Source organism: Fundulus heteroclitus, chromosome 23 (genome assembly GCF_011125445.2).
Source record: "Fundulus heteroclitus isolate FHET01 chromosome 23, MU-UCD_Fhet_4.1, whole genome shotgun sequence".
Taxonomy (NCBI): Eukaryota; Metazoa; Chordata; class Actinopteri; order Cyprinodontiformes; family Fundulidae; genus Fundulus; species Fundulus heteroclitus.
In genome coordinates, this window is record NC_046383.1 from 21,740,440 (window position 1) to 21,761,767 (window position 21,328).

Consider the following 21,328-nt stretch of genomic DNA (forward strand, 5'->3'; position numbering starts at 1 on the left):
TCAGGGATGGAGTTTGACAAAAGTGCGATCTAGGTCTTTGTGTATCAATATGTGCATTGCACCTTTAAGCTGCAGAAGTGTGTGAGGACTACTAGGATGTTAACAAGGTATGTGAATTGCAAGCAATTCTTTCCTCTCTTGGTAAAGCAACAGACAAATTAAGAGTCTGCTGCCAAATTAAGGATTGCGATGGCTGGGAATTGAACCCAGGTCAACTGCTTGGAAGGCAGCTATGCTCACCACTATACCACCATCGCTAAAGAAAACTGTAATTTGTGAAGAAAATTTCCGCTTCAACTGATAAGTCAGGGATGGAGTTTGACAAAAGTTGCGATCTAGGTCTTTGTGTATCAATATGTGCATTGCACCTTTAAGCTGCAGAAGTGTGTGAGGACTACTAGGATGTTAACAAGGTATGTGAATTGCAAGCAATTCTTTCCTCTCTTGGTAAAGCAACAGACAAATTAAGAGTCTGCTGCCAAATTAAGGATTGCGATGGCTGGGAATCGAACCCAGGTCAACTGCTTGGAAGGCAGCTATGCTCACCACTATACCACCATCGCTAAAGAAAACTGTAATTTGTGAAGAAAATTTCCGCTTCAACTGATAAGTCAGGGATGGAGTTTGACAAAAGTTGCGATCTAGGTATTTGTGTATCAATATGTGCATTGCACCTTTAAGGTGCAGAAGTGTGTGAGAACTACTAGGATGTTAACAAGGTATGTGAATTGCAAGCAATTCTTTCCTCTCTTGGTAAAGCAACAAACATATTTAGAGTCTGCTGCCAAATTAAGGATTGCGATGGCTGGGAATTAAACCCAGGTCAACTGCTTGGAAGGCAGCTATGCTCACCACTATACCACCATCGCTACAGACGATAATAACTTTTGAAGAATATTTCCCCTTCAACTAATGGAATCGTTGTGGAATCGAACCCAGGTCAACTGCTTGGAAGGCAGCTATGCTCACCACTATACCACCATCGCTAAAGAAAACTGTAATTTGTGAAGAAAATTTCCGCTTCAACTGATAAGTCAGGGATGGAGTTTGACAAAAGTTGCGATCTAGGTCTTTGTGTATCAATATGTGCATTGCACCTTTAAGCTGCAGAAGTACAGCGCTTTGGGTGGTCAACATGACTGGAAAAGCGCTATATAAGTTCAGTCCATTTACCATTTTACCATTTAAGTGTGTGAGGACTACTAGGATGTTAACAAGGTATTTGAATTGCAAGCAATTCTTTCCTCTCTTGGTAAAGCAACAGACAAATTAAGAGTCTGCTGCCAAATTAAGGATTGCGATGGCTGGGAATCGAACCCAGGTCAACTGCTTGGAAGGCAGCTATGCTCACCACTATACCACCATCGCTAAAGAAAACAGTAATTTTTGAGAAAAAATTCCGCTTAAACTGATAAGTCAGGGATGGAGTTTGACAAAAGTGTGATCTAGGTCTTTGTGTATCAATATGTGCATTGCACCTTTAAGCTGCAGAAGTGTGTGAGGACTACTAGGATGTTAACAAGGTATGTGAATTGCAAGCAATTCTTTCCTCTCTTGGTAAAGCAACAAACATATTTAGAGTCTGCTGCCAAATTAAGGATTGCGATGGCTGGGAATTAAACCCAGGACAACTGCTTGGAAGGCAGCTATGCTCACCACTATACCACCATCGCTACAGACGATAATAACTTTTGAAGAATATTTCCCCTTCAACTAATAGAATCGTTGTGGAATCGAACCCAGGTCAACTGCTTGGAACGCAGCTATGCTCACCACTATACCACCATCGCTAAAGAAAACTGTAATTTGTGAAGAAAATTTCCGCTTCAACTGATAAGTCAGGGATGGAGTTTGACAAAAGTTGCGATCTAGGTCTTTGTGTATCAATATGTGCATTGCACCTTTAAGCTGCAGAAGTACAGCGCTTTGGGTGGTCAACATGACTGGAAAAGCGCTATATAAGTTCAGTCCATTTACCATTTTACCATTTAAGTGTGTGAGGACTACTAGGATGTTAACAAGGTATTTGAATTGCAAGCAATTCTTTCCTCTCTTGGTAAAGCAACAGACAAATTAAGAGTCTGCTGCCAAATTAAGGATTGCGATGGCTGGGAATCGAACCCAGGTCAACTGCTTGGAAGGCAGCTATGCTCACCACTATACCACCATCGCTAAAGAAAACAGTAATTTTTGAGAAAAAATTCCGCTTAAACTGATAAGTCAGGGATGGAGTTTGACAAAAGTGTGATCTAGGTCTTTGTGTATCAATATGTGCATTGCACCTTTAAGCTGCAGAAGTGTGTGAGGACTACTAGGATGTTAACAAGGTATGTGAATTGCAAGCAATTCTTTCCTCTCTTGGTAAAGCAACAAACATATTTAGAGTCTGCTGCCAAATTAAGGATTGCGATGGCTGGGAATTAAACCCAGGTCAACTGCTTGGAAGGCAGCTATGCTCACCACTATACCACCATCGCTACAGACGATAATAACTTTTGAAGAATATTTCCCCTTCAACTAATAAGTCAGGGATGGAGTTTGACAAAAGTGCGATCTAGGTCTTTGTGTATCAATATGTGCATTGCACCTTTAAGCTGCAGAAGTGTGTGAGAACTACTAGGATGTTAACAAGGTATGTGAATTGCAAGCAATTCTTTCCTCTCTTGGTAAAGCAACAAACATATTTAGAGTCTGCTGCCAAATTAAGGATTGCGATGGCTGGGAATTAAACCCAGGTCAACTGCTTGGAAGGCAGCTATGCTCACCACTATAACACCATCGCTACAGACGATAATAACTTTTGAAGAATATTTCCCCTTCAACTAATGGAATCGTTGTGGAATCGAACCCAGGTCAACTGCTTGGAAGGCAGCTATGCTCACCACTATACCACCATCGCTAAAGAAAACTGTAATTTGTGAAGAAAATTTCCGCTTCAACTGCTAAGTCAGGGATGGAGTTTGACAAAAGTTGCGATCTAGGTCTTTGTGTATCAATATGTGCATTGCACCTTTAAGCTGCAGAAGTACAGCGCTTTGGGTGGTCAACATGACTGGAAAAGCGCTATATAAGTTCAGTCCATTTACCATTTTACCATTTAAGTGTGTGAGGACTACTAGGATGTTAACAAAGTATTTGAATTGCAAGCAATTCTTTCCTCTCTTGGTAAAGCAACAGACAAATTAAGAGTCTGCTGCCAAATTAAGGATTGCGATGGCTGGGAATCGAACCCAGGTCAACTGCTTGGAAGGCAGCTATGCTCACCACTATACCACCATCGCTAAAGAAAACTGTAATTTGTGAAGAAAATTTCCGCTTCAACTGATAAGTCAGGGATGGAGTTTGACAAAAGTTGCGATCTAGGTCTTTGTGTATCAATATGTGCATTGTACCTTTAAGGTGCAGAAGTGTGTGAGGACTACTAGGATGTTAACAAGGTATGTGAATTGCAAGCAATTCTTTCCTCTCTTGGTAAAGCAACAAACATATTTAGAGTCTGCTGCCAAATTAAGGATTGCGATGGCTGGGAATTAAACCCAGGTCAACTGCTTGGAAGGCAGCTATGCTCACCACTATACCACCATCGCTACAGACAATAATAACTTTTGAAGAATATTTCCCCTTCAACTAATAAGTCAGGGATGGAGTTTGACAAAAGTGCGATCTAGGTCTTTGTGTATCAATATGTGCATTGCACCTTTAAGCTGCAGAAGTGTGTGAGGACTACTAGGATGTTAACAAGGTATGTGAATTGCAAGCAATTCTTTCCTCTCTTGGTAAAGCAACAGACAAATTAAGAGTCTGCTGCCAAATTAAGGATTGCGATGGCTGGGAATTGAACCCAGGTCAACTGCTTGGAAGGCAGCTATGCTCACCACTATACCACCATCGCTAAAGAAAACTGTAATTTGTGAAGAAAATTTCCGCTTCAACTGATAAGTCAGGGATGGAGTTTGACAAAAGTTGCGATCTAGGTCTTTGTGTATCAATATGTGCATTGCACCTTTAAGCTGCAGAAGTGTGTGAGGACTACTAGGATGTTAACAAGGTATGTGAATTGCAAGCAATTCTTTCCTCTCTTGGTAAAGCAACAGACAAATTAAGAGTCTGCTGCCAAATTAAGGATTGCGATGGCTGGGAATCGAACCCAGGTCAACTGCTTGGAAGGCAGCTATGCTCACCACTATGCCACCATCGCTAAAGAAAACTGTAATTTGTGAAGAAAATTTCCGCTTCAACTGATAAGTCAGGGATGGAGTTTGACAAAAGTTGCGATCTAGGTATTTGTGTATCAATATGTGCATTGCACCTTTAAGGTGCAGAAGTGTGTGAGAACTACTAGGATGTTAACAAGGTATGTGAATTGCAAGCAATTCTTTCCTCTCTTGGTAAAGCAACAAACATATTTAGAGTCTGCTGCCAAATTAAGGATTGCGATGGCTGGGAATTAAACCCAGGTCAACTGCTTGGAAGGCAGCTATGCTCACCACTATACCACCATCGCTACAGACGATAATAACTTTTGAAGAATATTTCCCCTTCAACTAATGGAATCGTTGTGGAATCGAACCCAGGTCAACTGCTTGGAAGGCAGCTATGCTCACCACTATACCACCATCGCTAAAGAAAACTGTAATTTGTGAAGAAAATTTCCGCTTCAACTGATAAGTCAGGGATGGAGTTTGACAAAAGTTGCGATCTAGGTCTTTGTGTATCAATATGTGCATTGCACCTTTAAGCTGCAGAAGTACAGCGCTTTGGGGTGGTCAACATGACTGGAAAAGCGCTATATAAGTTCAGTCCATTTACCATTTTACCATTTAAGTGTGTGAGGACTACTAGGATGTTAACAAGGTATTTGAATTGCAAGCAATTCTTTCCTCTCTTGGTAAAGCAACAGACAAATTAAGAGTCTGCTGCCAAATTAAGGATTGCGATGGCTGGGAATCGAACCCAGGTCAACTGCTTGGAAGGCAGCTATGCTCACCACTATACCACCATCGCTAAAGAAAACAGTAATTTTTGAGAAAAAATTCCGCTTAAACTGATAAGTCAGGGATGGAGTTTGACAAAAGTGTGATCTAGGTCTTTGTGTATCAATATGTGCATTGCACCTTTAAGCTGCAGAAGTGTGTGAGGACTACTAGGATGTTAACAAGGTATGTGAATTGCAAGCAATTCTTTCCTCTCTTGGTAAAGCAACAAACATATTTAGAGTCTGCTGCCAAATTAAGGATTGCGATGGCTGGGAATTAAACCCAGGACAACTGCTTGGAAGGCAGCTATGCTCACCACTATACCACCATCGCTACAGAAAACAGTAAATTTTGAGAAAAATTTCCGCTTCAACTGATAAGTCAGGGATGGAGTTTGACAAAAGTGCGATCAAGGTCTTTGTGTATCAATATGTGCATTGCACCTTTAAGGTGCAGAAGTGTGTGAGGACTACTAGGATGTTAACAAGGTATGTGAATTGCAAGCAATTCTTTCCTCTCTTGGTAAAGCAATAGACAAATTAAGAGTCTACTGCCAAATTAAGGATTGCGATGGCTGGGAATCAAACCCAGGTCAACTGCTTGGAAGGCAGCTATGCTCACCACTATACCACCATCGCTACAGACGATATTAACTTTTGAAGAATATTTCCCCTTCAACTAATGGAATCGTTGTGGAATCGAACCCAGGTCAACTGCTTGGAAGGCAGCTATGCTCACCACTATACCACCATCGCTAAAGAAAACTGTAATTTGTGAAGAAAATTTCCGCTTCAACTGATAAGTCAGGGATGGAGTTTGACAAAAGTTGCGATCTAAGTCTTTGTGTATCAATATGTGCATTGCACCTTTAAGCTGCAGAAGTGTGTGAGGACTACTAGGATGTTAACAAGGTATGTGAATTGCAAGCAATTCTTTCCTCTCTTGGTAAAGCAACAGACAAATTAAGAGTCTGCTGCCAAATTAAGGATTGCGATGGCTGGGAATCGAACCCAGGTCAACTGCTTGGAAGGCAGCTATGCTCACCACTATACCACCATCGCTACAGAAAACAGTAATTTTTGAGAAAAATTTCCGCTTAAACTGATAAGTCAGGGATGGAGTTTGACAAAAGTGTGATCTAGGTCTTTGTGTATCAATATGTGCATTGCACCTTTAAGGTGCAGAAGTGTGTGAGGACTACTAGGATGTTAGCAAGGTATGTGAATTGCAAGCAATTCTTTCCTCTCTTGGTAAAGCAATAGACAAATTAAGAGTCTGCTGCCTATTAAGGATTGCGATGGCTGGGAATCGAACCCAGGTCAACTGCTTGGAAGGCAGCTATGCTCACCACTATACCACCATCGCTACAGAAAACAGTAATTTTGAGAAAAATTTCCGCTTCAACTGATAAGTCAGGGATGGAGTTTGACAAAAGTGCGATCTAGGTCTTTGTGTATCAATATGTGCATCTGCACCGTTTAAGCTGCAGAAGTGTGTGAGGACTACTAGGATGTTAACAAGGTATGTGAATTGCAAGCAATTCTTTCCTCTCTTGGTAAAGCAATAGACAAATTAAGAGTCTGCTGCCAAATTAAGGATTGCGATGGCTGGGAATCGAACCCAGGTCAACTGCTTGGAAGGCAGCTATGCTCACCACTATACCACCATCGCTAAAGAAAAATAGTAATTTGTGAAGAAAATTTCCGCTTCAACTGATAAGTCAGGGATGGAGTTTGACAAAAGTGCGATCTAGGTCTTTGTGTATCAATATGTGCATTGCACCTTTAAGCTGCAGAAGTGTGTGAGGACTACTAGGATGTTAACAAGGTATGTGAATTGCAAGCAATTCTTTCCTCTCTTGGTAAAGCAACAGACAAATTAAGAGTCTGCTGCCAAATTAAGGATTGCGATGGCTGGGAATCGAACCCAGGTCAACTGCTTGGAAGGCAGCTATGCTCACCACTATACCACCATCGCTAAAGAAAACTGTAATTTGTGAAGAAAATTTCCGCTTCAACTGATAAGTCAGGGATGGAGTTTGACAAAAGTGCGATCTAGGTCTTTGTGTATCAATATGTGCATTGCACCTTTAAGCTGCAGAAGTGTGTGAGGACTACTAGGATGTTAACAAGGTATGTGAATTGCAAGCAATTCTTTCCTCTCTTGGTAAAGCAACTAGACAAATTAAGAGTCTGCTGCCAAATTAAGGATTGCGATGGCTGGGAATCGAACCCAGGTCAACTGCTTGGAAGGCAGCTATGCTCACCACTATACCACCATCGCTAAAGAAAACTAGTAAATTTGTGAAGAAAATTTCCGCTTCAACTGATAAGTCAGGGATGGAGTTTGACAAAAGTGCGATCTAGGTCTTTGTGTATCAATATGTGCATTGCACCTTTAAGCTGCAGAAGTGTGTGAGGACTACTAGGATGTTAACAAGGTATGTGAATTGCAAGCAATTCTTTCCTCTCTTGGTAAAGCAACAGACAAATTAAGAGTCTGCTGCCAAATTAAGGATTGCGATGGCTGGGAATCGAACCCAGGTCAACTGCTTGGAAGGCAGCTATGCTCACCACTATACCACCATCGCTAAAGAAAACTGTAATTTGTGAAGAAAATTTCCGCTTCAACTGATAAGTCAGGGATGGAGTTTGACAAAAGTTGCGATCTAGGTCTTTGTGTATCAATATGTGCATTGCACCTTTAAGCTGCAGAAGTGTGTGAGGACTACTAGGATGTTAACAAGGTATGTGAATTGCAAGCAATTCTTTCCTCTCTTGGTAAAGCAACAGACAAATTAAGAGTCTGCTGCCAAATTAAGGATTGCGATGGCTGGGAATCGAACCCAGGTCAACTGCTTGGAAGGCAGCTATGCTCACCACTATACCACCATCGCTACAGAAAATAGTAATTTTTGAGAAAAATTTCCGCTTCAACTGATAAGTCAGGGATGGAGTTTGACAAAAGTGCGATCTAGGTCTTTGTGTATCAATATGTGCATTGCACCTTTAAGCTGCAGAAGTGTGTGAGGACTACTAGGATGTTAGCAAGGTATGTGAATTGCAAGCAATTCTTTCCTCTCTTGGTAAAGCAATAGACAAATTAAGAGTCTGCTGCCAAATTAAGGATTGCGATGGCTGGGAATCGAACCCAGGTCAACTGCTTGGAAGGCAGCTATGCTCACCACTATACCACCATCGCTAAAGAAAACTGTAATTTGTGAAGAAAATTTCCGCTTCAACTGATAAGTCAGGGATGGAGTTTGACAAAAGTTGCGATCTAGGTCTTTGTGTATCAATATGTGCATTGCACCTTTAAGCTGCAGAAGTGTGTGAGGACTACTAGGATGTTAACAAGGTATGTGAATTGCAAGCAATTCTTTCCTCTCTTGGTAAAGCAACAGACAAATTAAGAGTCTGCTGCCAAATTAAGGATTGCGATGGCTGGGAATCGAACCCAGGTCAACTGCTTGGAAGGCAGCTATGCTCACCACTATACCACCATCGCTAAAGAAAACTGTAATTTGTGAAGAAAATTTCCGCTTCAACTGATAAGTCAGGGATGGAGTTTGACAAAAGTTGCGATCTAGGTCTTTGTGTATCAATATGTGCATTGCACCTTTAAGCTGCAGAAGTGTGTGAGGACTACTAGGATGTTAACAAGGTATGTGAATTGCAAGCAATTCTTTCCTCTCTTGGTAAAGCAACAGACAAATTAAGAGTCTGCTGCCAAATTAAGGATTGCGATGGCTGGGAATCGAACCCAGGTCAACTGCTTGGAAGGCAGCTATGCTCACCACTATACCACCATCGCTAAAGAAAACTGTAATTTGTGAAGAAAATTTCCGCTTCAACTGATAAGTCAGGGATGGAGTTTGACAAAAGTGCGATCAAGGTCTTTGTGTATCAATATGTGCATCTCACCTTTAAGCTGCAGAAGTGTGTGAGGACTACTAGGATGTTAACAAGGTATGTGAATTGCAAGCAATTCTTTCCTCTCTTGGTAAAGCAATAGACAAATTAAGAGTCTGCTGCCAAATTAAGGATTGCGATGGCTGGGAATCGAACCCAGGTCAACTGCTTGGAAGGCAGCTATGCTCACCACTATACCACCATCGCTACAGAAAACTAGTAATTTGTGAAGAAAATTTCCGCTTCAACTGATAAGTCAGGGATGGAGTTTGACAAAAGTTGCGATCTAGGTCTTTGTGTATCAATATGTGCATTGCACCTTTAAGCTGCAGAAGTGTGTGAGGACTACTAGGATGTTAACAAGGTATGTGAATTGCAAGCAATTCTTTCCTCTCTTGGTAAAGCAACAGACAAATTAAGAGTCTGCTGCCAAATTAAGGATTGCGATGGCTGGGAATCGAACCCAGGTCAACTGCTTGGAAGGCAGCTATGCTCACCACTATACCACCATCGCTAAAGAAAACTGTAATTTGTGAAGAAAATTTCCGCTTCAACTGATAAGTCAGGGATGGAGTTTGACAAAAGTTGCGATCTAGGTCTTTGTGTATCAATATGTGCATTGCACCTTTAAGCTGCAGAAGTGTGTGAGGACTACTAGGATGTTAACAAGGTATGTGAATTGCAAGCAATTCTTTCCTCTCTTGGTAAAGCAACAGACAAATTAAGAGTCTGCTGCCAAATTAAGGATTGCGATGGCTGGGAATCGAACCCAGGTCAACTGCTTGGAAGGCAGCTATGCTCACCACTATACCACCATCGCTAAAGAAAACTGTAATTTGTGAAGAAAATTTCCGCTTCAACTGATAAGTCAGGGATGGAGTTTGACAAAAGTGCGATCTAGGTCTTTGTGTATCAATATGTGCATTGCACCTTTAAGCTGCAGAAGTGTGTGAGGACTACTAGGATGTTAACAAGGTATGTGAATTGCAAGCAATTCTTTCCTCTCTTGGTAAAGCAACAGACAAATTAAGAGTCTGCTGCCAAATTAAGGATTGCGATGGCTGGGAATCGAACCCAGGTCAACTGCTTGGAAGGCAGCTATGCTCACCACTATACCACCATCGCTAAAGAAAACTGTAATTTGTGAAGAAAATTTCCGCTTCAACTGATAAGTCAGGGATGGAGTTTGACAAAAGTTGCGATCTAGGTCTTTGTGTATCAATATGTGCATTGCACCTTTAAGCTGCAGAAGTGTGTGAGGACTACTAGGATGTTAACAAGGTATGTGAATTGCAAGCAATTCTTTCCTCTCTTGGTAAAGCAATAGACAAATTAAGAGTCTGCTGCCAAATTAAGGATTGCGATGGCTGGGAATCGAACCCAGGTCAACTGCTTGGAAGGCAGCTATGCTCACCACTATACCACCATCGCTAAAGAAAACTGTAATTTGTGAAGAAAATTTCCGCTTCAACTGATAAGTCAGGGATGGAGTTTGACAAAAGTTGCGATCTAGGTCTTTGTGTATCAATATGTGCATTGCACCTTTAAGCTGCAGAAGTGTGTGAGGACTACTAGGATGTTAACAAGGTATGTGAATTGCAAGCAATTCTTTCCTCTCTTGGTAAAGCAACAGACAAATTAAGAGTCTGCTGCCAAATTAAGGATTGCGATGGCTGGGAATCGAACCCAGGTCAACTGCTTGGAAGGCAGCTATGCTCACCACTATACCACCATCGCTAAAGAAAACTAGTAATTTGTGAAGAAAATTTCCGCTTCAACTGATAAGTCAGGGATGGAGTTTGACAAAAGTGCGATCTAGGTCTTTGTGTATCAATATGTGCATTGCACCTTTAAGCTGCAGAAGTGTGTGAGGACTACTAGGATGTTAACAAGGTATGTGAATTGCAAGCAATTCTTTCCTCTCTTGGTAAAGCAATAGACAAATTAAGAGTCTGCTGCCAAATTAAGGATTGCGATGGCTGGGAATCGAACCCAGGTCAACTGCTTGGAAGGCAGCTATGCTCACCACTATACCACCATCGCTAAAGAAAACTGTAATTTGTGAAGAAAATTTCCGCTTCAACTGATAAGTCAGGGATGGAGTTTGACAAAAGTGCGATCAAGGTCTTTGTGTATCAATATGTGCATCTCACCTTTAAGCTGCAGAAGTGTGTGAGGACTACTAGGATGTTAACAAGGTATGTGAATTGCAAGCAATTCTTTCCTCTCTTGGTAAAGCAACAGACAAATTAAGAGTCTGCTGCCAAATTAAGGATTGCGATGGCTGGGAATCGAACCCAGGTCAACTGCTTGGAAGGCAGCTATGCTCACCACTATACCACCATCGCTAAAGAAAATAGTAATTTGTGAAGAAAATTTCCGCTTCAACTGATAAGTCAGGGATGGAGTTTGACAAAAGTGCGATCTAGGTCTTTGTGTATCAATATGTGCATTGCACCTTTAAGCTGCAGAAGTGTGTGAGGACTACTAGGATGTTAACAAGGTATGTGAATTGCAAGCAATTCTTTCCTCTCTTGGTAAAGCAACAGACAAATTAAGAGTCTGCTGCCAAATTAAGGATTGCGATGGCTGGGAATCGAACCCAGGTCAACTGCTTGGAAGGCAGCTATGCTCACCACTATACCACCATCGCTAAAGAAAACTGTAATTTGTGAAGAAAATTTCCGCTTCAACTGATAAGTCAGGGATGGAGTTTGACAAAAGTTGCGATCTAGGTCTTTGTGTATCAATATGTGCATTGCACATTTAAGCTGCAGAAGTGTGTGAGGACTACTAGGATGTTAACAAGGTATGTGAATTGCAAGCAATTCTTTCCTCTCTTGGTAAAGCAACAGACAAATTAAGAGTCTGCTGCCAAATTAAGGATTGCGATGGCTGGGAATCGAACCCAGGTCAACTGCTTGGAAGGCAGCTATGCTCACCACTATACCACCATCGCTACAGAAAATAGTAATTTGTGAAGAAAATTTCCGCTTCAACTGATAAGTCAGGGATGGATTTTGACAAAAGTGTGATCTAGGTCTTTGTGTATCAATATGTGCATTGCACCTTTAAGCTGCAGAAGTGTGTGAGGACTACTAGGATGTTAACAAGGTATGTGAATTGCAAGCAATTCTTTCCTCTCTTGGTAAAGCAACAGACAAATTAAGAGTCTGCTGCCAAATTAAGGATTGCGATGGCTGGGAATCGAACCCAGGTCAACTGCTTGGAAGGCAGCTATGCTCACCACTATACCACCATCGCTAAAGAAAACTGTAATTTGTGAAGAAAATTTCCGCTTCAACTGATAAGTCAGGGATGGAGTTTGACAAAAGTTGCGATCTAGGTCTTTGTGTATCAATATGTGCATTGCACCTTTAAGCTGCAGAAGTGTGTGAGGACTACTAGGATGTTAACAAGGTATGTGAATTGCAAGCAATTCTTTCCTCTCTTGGTAAAGCAACAGACAAATTAAGAGTCTGCTGCCAAATTAAGGATTGCGATGGCTGGGAATCGAACCCAGGTCAACTGCTTGGAAGGCAGCTATGCTCACCACTATACCACCATCGCTAAAGAAAACTGTAATTTGTGAAGAAAATTTCCGCTTCAACTGATAAGTCAGGGATGGAGTTTGACAAAAGTGCGATCAAGGTCTTTGTGTATCAATATGTGCATCTCACCTTTAAGCTGCAGAAGTGTGTGAGGACTACTAGGATGTTAACAAGGTATGTGAATTGCAAGCAATTCTTTCCTCTCTTGGTAAAGCAACAGACAAATTAAGAGTCTGCTGCCAAATTAAGGATTGCGATGGCTGGGAATCGAACCCAGGTCAACTGCTTGGAAGGCAGCTATGCTCACCACTATACCACCATCGCTACAGAAAATAGTAATTTGTGAAGAAAATTTCCGCTTCAACTGATAAGTCAGGGATGGAGTTTGACAAAAGTGCGATCTAGGTCTTTGTGTATCAATATGTGCATTGCACCTTTAAGCTGCAGAAGTGTGTGAGGACTACTAGGATGTTAACAAGGTATGTGAATTGCAAGCAATTCTTTCCTCTCTTGGTAAAGCAACAGACAAATTAAGAGTCTGCTGCCAAATTAAGGATTGCGATGGCTGGGAATCGAACCCAGGTCAACTGCTTGGAAGGCAGCTATGCTCACCACTATACCACCATCGCTAAAGAAAACTGTAATTTGTGAAGAAAATTTCCGCTTCAACTGATAAGTCAGGGATGGAGTTTGACAAAAGTTGCGATCTAGGTCTTTGTGTATCAATATGTGCATTGCACCTTTAAGCTGCAGAAGTGTGTGAGGACTACTAGGATGTTAACAAGGTATGTGAATTGCAAGCAATTCTTTCCTCTCTTGGTAAAGCAACAGACAAATTAAGAGTCTGCTGCCAAATTAAGGATTGCGATGGCTGGGAATCGAACCCAGGTCAACTGCTTGGAAGGCAGCTATGCTCACCACTATACCACCATCGCTAAAGAAAACTGTAATTTGTGAAGAAAATTTCCGCTTCAACTGATAAGTCAGGGATGGAGTTTGACAAAAGTTGCGATCTAGGTCTTTGTGTATCAATATGTGCATTGCACCTTTAAGCTGCAGAAGTGTGTGAGGACTACTAGGATGTTAACAAGGTATGTGAATTGCAAGCAATTCTTTCCTCTCTTGGTAAAGCAACAGACAAATTAAGAGTCTGCTGCCAAATTAAGGATTGCGATGGCTGGGAATCGAACCCAGGTCAACTGCTTGGAAGGCAGCTATGCTCACCACTATACCACCATCGCTACAGAAAATAGTAATTTGTGAAGAAAATTTCCGCTTCAACTGATAAGTCAGGGATGGAGTTTGACAAAAGTTGCGATCTAGGTCTTTGTGTATCAATATGTGCATTGCACCTTTAAGCTGCAGAAGTGTGTGAGGACTACTAGGATGTTAACAAGGTATGTGAATTGCAAGCAATTCTTTCCTCTCTTGGTAAAGCAACAGACAAATTAAGAGTCTGCTGCCAAATTAAGGATTGCGATGGCTGGGAATCGAAACCCAGGTCAACTGCTTGGAAGGCAGCTATGCTCACCACTATACCACCATCGCTAAAGAAAACTGTAATTTGTGAAGAAAATTTCCGCTTCAACTGATAAGTCAGGGATGGAGTTTGACAAAAGTTGCGATCTAGGTCTTTGTGTATCAATATGTGCATTGCACCTTTAAGCTGCAGAAGTGTGTGAGGACTACTAGGATGTTAACAAGGTATGTGAATTGCAAGCAATTCTTTCCTCTCTTGGTAAAGCAACAGACAAATTAAGAGTCTGCTGCCAAATTAAGGATTGCGATGGCTGGGAATCGAAACCCAGGTCAACTGCTTGGAAGGCAGCTATGCTCACCACTATACCACCATCGCTACAGAAAACAGTAATTTGTGAAGAAAATTTCCGCTTCAACTGATAAGTCAGGGATGGAGTTTGACAAAAGTGCGATCTAGGTCTTTGTGTATCAATATGTGCATCTCACCTTTAAGCTGCAGAAGTGTGTGAGGACTACTAGGATGTTAACAAGGTATGTGAATTGCAAGCAATTCTTTCCTCTCTTGGTAAAGCAACAGACAAATTAAGAGTCTGCTGCCAAATTAAGGATTGCGATGGCTGGGAATCGAACCCAGGTCAACTGCTTGGAAGGCAGCTATGCTCACCACTATACCACCATCGCTAAAGAAAGCTGTAATTTGTGAAGAAAATTTCCGCTTCAACTGATAAGTCAGGGATGGAGTTTGACAAAAGTTGCGATCTAGGTCTTTGTGTATCAATATGTGCATTGCACCTTTAAGCTGCAGAAGTGTGTGAGGACTACTAGGATGTTAACAAGGTATGTGAATTGCAAGCAATTCTTTCCTCTCTTGGTAAAGCAACAGACAAATTTAGAGTCTGCTGCCAAATTAAGGATTGCGATGGCTGGGAATCGAACCCAGGTCAACCGCTTGGAAGGCAGCTATGCTCACCACTATACCACCATCGCTACAGAAAATAGTAACTTTTGAGAAAAATTTCCGCTTCAACTGATAAGTCAGGGATGGAGTTTGACAAAAGTGCGATCTAGGTCTTTGTGTATCAATATGTGCATTGCACCTTTAAGCTGCAGAAGTGTGTGAGGACTACTAGGATGTTAACAAGGTATGTGAATTGCAAGCAATTCTTTCCTCTCTTGGTAAAGCAACAGATAAATTTAGAGTCTGCTGCCAAATTAAGGATTGCGATGGCTGGGAATCGAACCCAGGTCAACTGCTTGGAAGGCAGCTATGCTCACCACTATACCACCATCGCTAAAGAAAACTGTAATTTGTGAAGAAAATTTCCGCTTCAACTGATAAGTCAGGGATGGAGTTTGACAAAAGTGCGATCTAGGTCTTTGTGTATCAATATGTGCATCTCACCTTTAAGCTGCAGAAGTGTGTGAGGACTACTAGGATGTTAACAAGGTATGTGAATTGCAAGCAATTCTTTCCTCTCTTGGTAAAGCAACAGACAAATTAAGAGTCTGCTGCCAAATTAAGGATTGCGATGGCTGGGAATCGAACCCAGGTCAACTGCTTGGAAGGCAGCTATGCTCACCACTATACCACCATCGCTAAAGAAAGCTGTAATTTGTGAAGAAATTTCCGCTTCAACTGATAAGTCAGGGATGGAGTTTGACAAAAGTTGCGATTAAGGTCTTTGTGTATCAATATGTGCATTGCACCTTTAAGCTGCAGAAGTGTGTGAGGACTACTAGGATGTTAACAAGGTATGTGAATTGCAAGCAATTCTTTCCTCTCTTGGTAAAGCAACAGACAAATTTAGAGTCTACTGCCAAATTAAGGATTGCGATGGCTGGGAATCGAACCCAGGTCAACCGCTTGGAAGGCAGCTATGCTCACCACTATACCACCATCGCTACAGAAAACAGTTACTTTTGAGAAAAATTTCCGCTTCAACTGATAAGTCAGGGATGGAGTTTGACAAAAGTGCGATCTAGGTCTTTGTGTATCAATATGTGCATTGCACCTTTAAGCTGCAGAAGTGTGTGAGGACTACTAGGATGTTAACAAGGTATGTGAATTGCAAGCAATTCTTTCCTCTCTTGGTAAAGCAACAGATAAATTTAGAGTCTGCTGCCAAATTAAGGATTGCGATGGCTGGGAATCGAACCCAGGTCAACTGCTTGGAAGGCAGCTATGCTCACCACTATACCACCATCGCTAAAGAAAACTGCAATTTGTGAAGAAAATTTCCGCTTCAACTGATAAGTCAGGGATGGAGTTTGACAAAAGTGCGATGAAGGTCTTTGTGTATCAATATGTGCATCTCACGTTTAAGCTGCAGAAGTGTGTGAGGACTACTAGGATGTTAACAAGGTATGTGAATTGCAAGCAATTCTTTCCTCTCTTGGTAAAGCAACAGACAAATTAAGAGTCTGCTGCCAAATTAAGGATTGCGATGGCTGGGAATCGAACCCAGGTCAACTGCTTGGAAGGCAGCTATGCTCACCACTATACCACCATCGCTACAGAAAACAGTAAATTTTGAGAAAAATTTCCGCTTCAACTGATAAGTCAGGGATGGAGTTTGACAAAAGTGCGATCTAGGTCTTTGTGTATCAATATGTGCATTGCACCTTTAAGGTGCAGAAGTGTGTGAGGACTACTAGGATGTTAACAAGGTATGTGAATTGCAAGCAATTCTTTCCTCTCTTGGTAAAGCAACAGACAAATTAAGAGTCTGCTGCCAAATTAAGGATTGCGATGGCTGGGAATCAAACCCAGGTCAACTGCTTGGAAGGCAGCTATGCTCACCACTATACCACCATCGCTAAAGAAAGCTGTAATTTGTGAAGAAAATTTCCGCTTCAACTGATAAGTCAGGGATGGAGTTTGACAAAAGTTGCGATCTAGGTCTTTGTGTATCAATATGTGCATTGCACCTTTAAGCTGCAGAAGTGTGTGAGGACTACTAGGATGTTAACAAGGTATGTGAATTGCAAGCAATTCTTTCCTCTCTTGGTAAAGCAACAGACAAATTTAGAGTCTACTGACAAAAATTTCCGCTTCAACTGATAAGTCAGGGATGGAGTTTGACAAAAGTTGCGATCTAGGTCTTTGTGTATCAATATGTGCATTGCACCTTTAAGCTGCAGAAGTGTGTGAGGACTACTAGGATGTTAACAAGGTATGTGAATTGCAAGCAATTCTTTCCTCTCTTGGTAAAGCAATAGACAAATTAAGAGTCTGCTGCCAAATTAAGGATTGCGATGGCTGGGAATCAAACCCAGGTCAACTGCTTGGAAGGCAGCTATGCTCACCACTATACCACCATCTCTACAGAAAACAGTAATTTTTGAACAAATTTTCTGCTTCAACTGATAAGTCAGGGATGGAGTTTGACAAAAGTTGCGATCTAGGTCTTTGTGTATCAATATGTGCATTGCACCTTTAAGGTGCAGAAGTGTGTGAGGACTACTAGGATGTTAACAAGGTATGTGAATTGCAAGCAATTCTTTCCTCTGTTGGTAAAGCAACAGACAAATTAAGAGTCTGCTGCCAAATTAAGGACTGCGATGGCTGGGAATCGAACCCAGGTCAACTGCTTGGAAGGCAGCTATGCTCACCACTATACCACCATCGCTAAAGAAAACTGTAATTTGTGAAGAAAATGTCCGCTTCAACTGATAAGTCAGGGATGGAGTTTGACAAAAGTTGCGATGTAGGTCTTTGTGTATCAATATGTGCATTGCACCTTTAAGGTGCAGAAGTGTGTGAGGACTACTAGGATGTTAACAAGGTATGTGAATTGCAAGCAATTCTTTCCTCTCTTGGTAAAGCAATAGACAAATTTTGAGTCTGCTGCAAAATTAAGGATTGCGATGGCTGGGAATTAAACCCAGGTCAACTGCTTGGAAGGCAGCTATGCTCACCACTATACCACCATCGCTACAGAAAACAGTAAATTTTGAGAAAAATTTCCGCTTCAACTGATAAGTCAGGGATGGAGTTTGACAAAAGTGCGATCAAGGTCTTTGTGTATCAATATGTGCATTGCACCTTTAAGCTGCAGAAGTGTGTGAGGACTACTAGGATGTTAACAAGGTATGTGAATTGCAAGCAATTCTTTCCTCTCTTGGTAAAGCAACAGACAAATTAAGAGTCTGCTGCCAAATTAAAGATTGCGATGGCTGGGAATCAAACCCAGGTCAACTGCTTGGAAGGCAGCTATGCTCACCACTATACCACCATCGCTAAAGAAAGCTGCAATTTGTGAAGAAAATTTCCGCTTCAACTGATAAGTCAGGGATGGAGTTTGACAAAAGTTGCGATCTAGGTCTTTGTGTATCAATATGTGCATTGCACCTTTAAGCTGCAGAAGTGTGTGAGGACTACTAGGATGTTAACAAGGTATGTGAATTGCAAGCAATTCTTTCCTCTCTTGGTAAAGCAACAGACAAATTTAGAGTCTACTGCCAAATTAAGGATTGCGATGGCTGGGAATCGAACCCAGGTCAACCGCTTGGAAGGCAGCTATGCTCACCACTATACCACCATCGCTACAGAAAACAGTAAATTTTGAGAAAAATTTCCGCTTCAACTGATAAGTCAGGGATGGAGTTTGACAAAAGTGCGATCTAGGTCTTTGTGTATCAATATGTGCATTGCACCTTTAAGGTGCAGAAGTGTGTGAGGACTACTAGGATGTTAACAAGGTATGTGAATTGCAAGCAATTCTTTCCTCTCTTGGTAAAGCAACAGACAAATTAAGAGTCTGCTGCCAAATTAAGGATTGCGATGTCTGGGAATCGAACCCAGGTCAACTGCTTGGAAGGCAGCTATGCTCACCACTATACCACCATCGCTAAAGAAAACTGCAATTTGTGAAGAAAATTTCCGCTTCAACTGATAAGTCAGGGATGGAGTTTGACAAAAGTTGCGATCTAGGTCTTTGTGTATCAATATGTGCATTGCACCTTTAAGCTGCAGAAGTGTGTGAGGACTACTAGGATGTTAACAAGGTATGTGAATTGCAAGCAATTCTTTCCTCTGTTGGTAAAGCAACAGACAAATTAAGAGTCTGCTGCCAAATTAAGGATTGCGATGGCTGGGAATCAAACCCAGGTCAACTGCTTGGAAGGCAGCTATGCTCACCACTATACCACCATCGCTAAAGAAAACTGTAATTTGTGAAGAAAATTTCCACTTCAACTGATAAGTCAGGGATGGAGTTTGACAAAAGTTGCGATCTAGGTCTTTGTGTATCAATATGTGCATTGCACCTTTAAGCTGCAGAAGTGTGTGAGGACTACTAGGATGTTAACAAGGTATGTGAATTGCAAGCAATTCTTTCCTCTCTTGGTAAAGCAACAGACAAATTAAGAGTCTGCTGCCAAATTAAGGACTGCGATGGCTGGGAATCGAACCCAGGTCAACTGCTTGGAAGGCAGCTATGCTCACCACTATACCACCATCGCTAAAGAAAACTGTAATTTGTGAAGAAAATGTCCGCTTCAACTGATAAGTCAGGGATGGAGTTTGACAAAAGTTGCGATGTAGGTCTTTGTGTATCAATATGTGCATTGCACCTTTAAGGTGCAGAAGTGTGTGAGGACTACTAGGATGTTAACAAGGTATGTGAATTGCAAGCAATTCTTTCCTCTCTTGGTAAAGCAATAGACAAATTTTGAGTCTGCTGCAAAATTAAGGATTGCGATGGCTGGGAATTAAACCCAGGTCAACTGCTTGGAAGGCAGCTATGCTCACCACTATACCACCATCGCTACAGAAAACAGTAAATTTTGAGAAAAATTTCCGCTTCAACTGATAAGTCAGGGATGGAGTTTGACAAAAGTGCGATCAAGGTCTTTGTGTATCAATATGTGCATTGCACCTTTAAGCTGCAGAAGTGTGTGAGGACTACTAGGATGTTAACAAGGTATGTGAATTGCAAGCAATTCTTTCCTCTCTTGGTAAAGCAACAGACAAATTAAGAGTCTGCTGCCAAATTAAAGATTGCGATGGCTGGGAATCAAACCCAGGTCAACTGCTTGGAAGGCAGCTATGCTCACCACTATACCACCATCGCTAAAGAAAGCTGCAATTTGTGAAGAAAATTTCCGCTTCAACTGATAAGTCAGGGATGGAGTTTGACAAAAGTTGCGATCTAGGTCTTTGTGTATCAATATGTGCATTGCACCTTTAAGCTGCAGAAGTGTGTGAGGACTACTAGGATGTTAACAAGGTATGTGAATTGCAAGCAATTCTTTCCTCTCTTGGTAAAGCAACAGACAAATTTAGAGTCTACTGCCAAATTAAGGATTGCGATGGCTGGGAATCGAACCCAGGTCAACCGCTTGGAAGGCAGCTATGCTCACCACTATACCACCATCGCTACAGAAAACAGTAAATTTTGAGAAAAATTTCCGCTTCAACTGATAAGTCAGGGATGGAGTTTGACAAAAGTGCGATCTAGGTCTTTGTGTATCAATATGTGCATTGCACCTTTAAGGTGCAGAAGTGTGTGAGGACTACTAGGATGTTAACAAGGTATGTGAATTGCAAGCAATTCTTTCCTCTCTTGGTAAAGCAACAGACAAATTAAGAGTCTGCTGCCAAATTAAGGATTGCGATGTCTGGGAATCGAACCCAGGTCAACTGCTTGGAAGGCAGCTATGCTCACCACTATACCACCATCGCTAAAGAAAACTGCAATTTGTGAAGAAAATTTCCGCTTCAACTGATAAGTCAGGGATGGAGTTTGACAAAAGTTGCGATCTAGGTCTTTGTGTATCAATATGTGCATTGCACCTTTAAGCTGCAGAAGTGTGTGAGGACTACTAGGATGTTAACAAGGTATGTGAATTGCAAGCAATTCTTTCCTCTGTTGGTAAAGCAACAGACAAATTAAGAGTCTGCTGCCAAATTAAGGATTGCGATGGCTGGGAATCAAACCCAGGTCAACTGCTTGGAAGGCAGCTATGCTCACCACTATACCACCATCGCTAAAGAAAACTGTAATTTGTGAAGAAAATTTCCACTTCAACTGATAAATCAGGGATGGAGTTTGACAAAAGTTGCGATCTAGGTCTTTGTGTATCAATATGTGCATTGCACCTTTAAGCTGCAGAAGTGTGTGAGGACTACTAGGATGTTAACAAGGTATGTGAATTGCAAGCAATTCTTTCCTCTCTTGGTAAAGCAACAGACAAATTAAGAGTCTGCTGCCAAATTAAGGACTGCGATGGCTGGGAATCGAACCCAGGTCAACTGCTTGGAAGGCAGCTATGCTCACCACTATACCACCATCGCTAAAGAAAACTGTAATTTGTGAAGAAAATATCCGCTTCAACTGATAAGTCAGGGATGGAGTTTGACAAAAGTTGCGATGTAGGTCTTTGTGTATCAATATGTGCATTGCACCTT

The 21,328-nt window shown here is 41.6% G+C and overlaps 20 non-coding genes across 20 annotated transcripts; all 20 read right to left on the reverse strand.

Moving 5' to 3' along the window:
• Window positions 1–491: 491 nt before the first annotated feature.
• Window positions 492–563, reverse strand: trnag-ucc. Its single transcript has one exon. It is a non-coding gene; the product is annotated as a tRNA-Gly (tRNA).
• A 733-nt stretch (window positions 564–1,296) lies between these two features.
• trnag-ucc lies at window positions 1,297–1,368 on the reverse strand. Its single transcript has one exon. It is a non-coding gene; the product is annotated as a tRNA-Gly (tRNA).
• A 732-nt stretch (window positions 1,369–2,100) lies between these two features.
• trnag-ucc lies at window positions 2,101–2,172 on the reverse strand. Its single transcript has one exon. It is a non-coding gene; the product is annotated as a tRNA-Gly (tRNA).
• Window positions 2,173–3,209: 1,037 nt separating this feature from the next.
• On the reverse strand, window positions 3,210–3,281 carry trnag-ucc. The gene has a single exon. It is a non-coding gene; the product is annotated as a tRNA-Gly (tRNA).
• Window positions 3,282–4,932: 1,651 nt separating this feature from the next.
• Window positions 4,933–5,004, reverse strand: trnag-ucc. Its single transcript has one exon. It is a non-coding gene; the product is annotated as a tRNA-Gly (tRNA).
• A 961-nt stretch (window positions 5,005–5,965) lies between these two features.
• On the reverse strand, window positions 5,966–6,037 carry trnag-ucc. Its single transcript has one exon. It is a non-coding gene; the product is annotated as a tRNA-Gly (tRNA).
• Window positions 6,038–6,269: 232 nt separating this feature from the next.
• On the reverse strand, window positions 6,270–6,341 carry trnag-ucc. The gene has a single exon. It is a non-coding gene; the product is annotated as a tRNA-Gly (tRNA).
• A 234-nt stretch (window positions 6,342–6,575) lies between these two features.
• trnag-ucc lies at window positions 6,576–6,647 on the reverse strand. The gene has a single exon. It is a non-coding gene; the product is annotated as a tRNA-Gly (tRNA).
• Window positions 6,648–6,881: 234 nt separating this feature from the next.
• Window positions 6,882–6,953, reverse strand: trnag-ucc. Its single transcript has one exon. It is a non-coding gene; the product is annotated as a tRNA-Gly (tRNA).
• Window positions 6,954–7,187: 234 nt separating this feature from the next.
• On the reverse strand, window positions 7,188–7,259 carry trnag-ucc. The gene has a single exon. It is a non-coding gene; the product is annotated as a tRNA-Gly (tRNA).
• A 235-nt stretch (window positions 7,260–7,494) lies between these two features.
• trnag-ucc lies at window positions 7,495–7,566 on the reverse strand. Its single transcript has one exon. It is a non-coding gene; the product is annotated as a tRNA-Gly (tRNA).
• Window positions 7,567–7,800: 234 nt separating this feature from the next.
• trnag-ucc lies at window positions 7,801–7,872 on the reverse strand. Its single transcript has one exon. It is a non-coding gene; the product is annotated as a tRNA-Gly (tRNA).
• Window positions 7,873–8,105: 233 nt separating this feature from the next.
• trnag-ucc lies at window positions 8,106–8,177 on the reverse strand. The gene has a single exon. It is a non-coding gene; the product is annotated as a tRNA-Gly (tRNA).
• A 234-nt stretch (window positions 8,178–8,411) lies between these two features.
• trnag-ucc lies at window positions 8,412–8,483 on the reverse strand. The gene has a single exon. It is a non-coding gene; the product is annotated as a tRNA-Gly (tRNA).
• A 234-nt stretch (window positions 8,484–8,717) lies between these two features.
• On the reverse strand, window positions 8,718–8,789 carry trnag-ucc. Its single transcript has one exon. It is a non-coding gene; the product is annotated as a tRNA-Gly (tRNA).
• Window positions 8,790–9,022: 233 nt separating this feature from the next.
• trnag-ucc lies at window positions 9,023–9,094 on the reverse strand. The gene has a single exon. It is a non-coding gene; the product is annotated as a tRNA-Gly (tRNA).
• Window positions 9,095–9,329: 235 nt separating this feature from the next.
• trnag-ucc lies at window positions 9,330–9,401 on the reverse strand. Its single transcript has one exon. It is a non-coding gene; the product is annotated as a tRNA-Gly (tRNA).
• A 234-nt stretch (window positions 9,402–9,635) lies between these two features.
• trnag-ucc lies at window positions 9,636–9,707 on the reverse strand. Its single transcript has one exon. It is a non-coding gene; the product is annotated as a tRNA-Gly (tRNA).
• A 233-nt stretch (window positions 9,708–9,940) lies between these two features.
• Window positions 9,941–10,012, reverse strand: trnag-ucc. The gene has a single exon. It is a non-coding gene; the product is annotated as a tRNA-Gly (tRNA).
• A 234-nt stretch (window positions 10,013–10,246) lies between these two features.
• On the reverse strand, window positions 10,247–10,318 carry trnag-ucc. The gene has a single exon. It is a non-coding gene; the product is annotated as a tRNA-Gly (tRNA).
• Window positions 10,319–21,328: the final 11,010 nt, after the last annotated feature.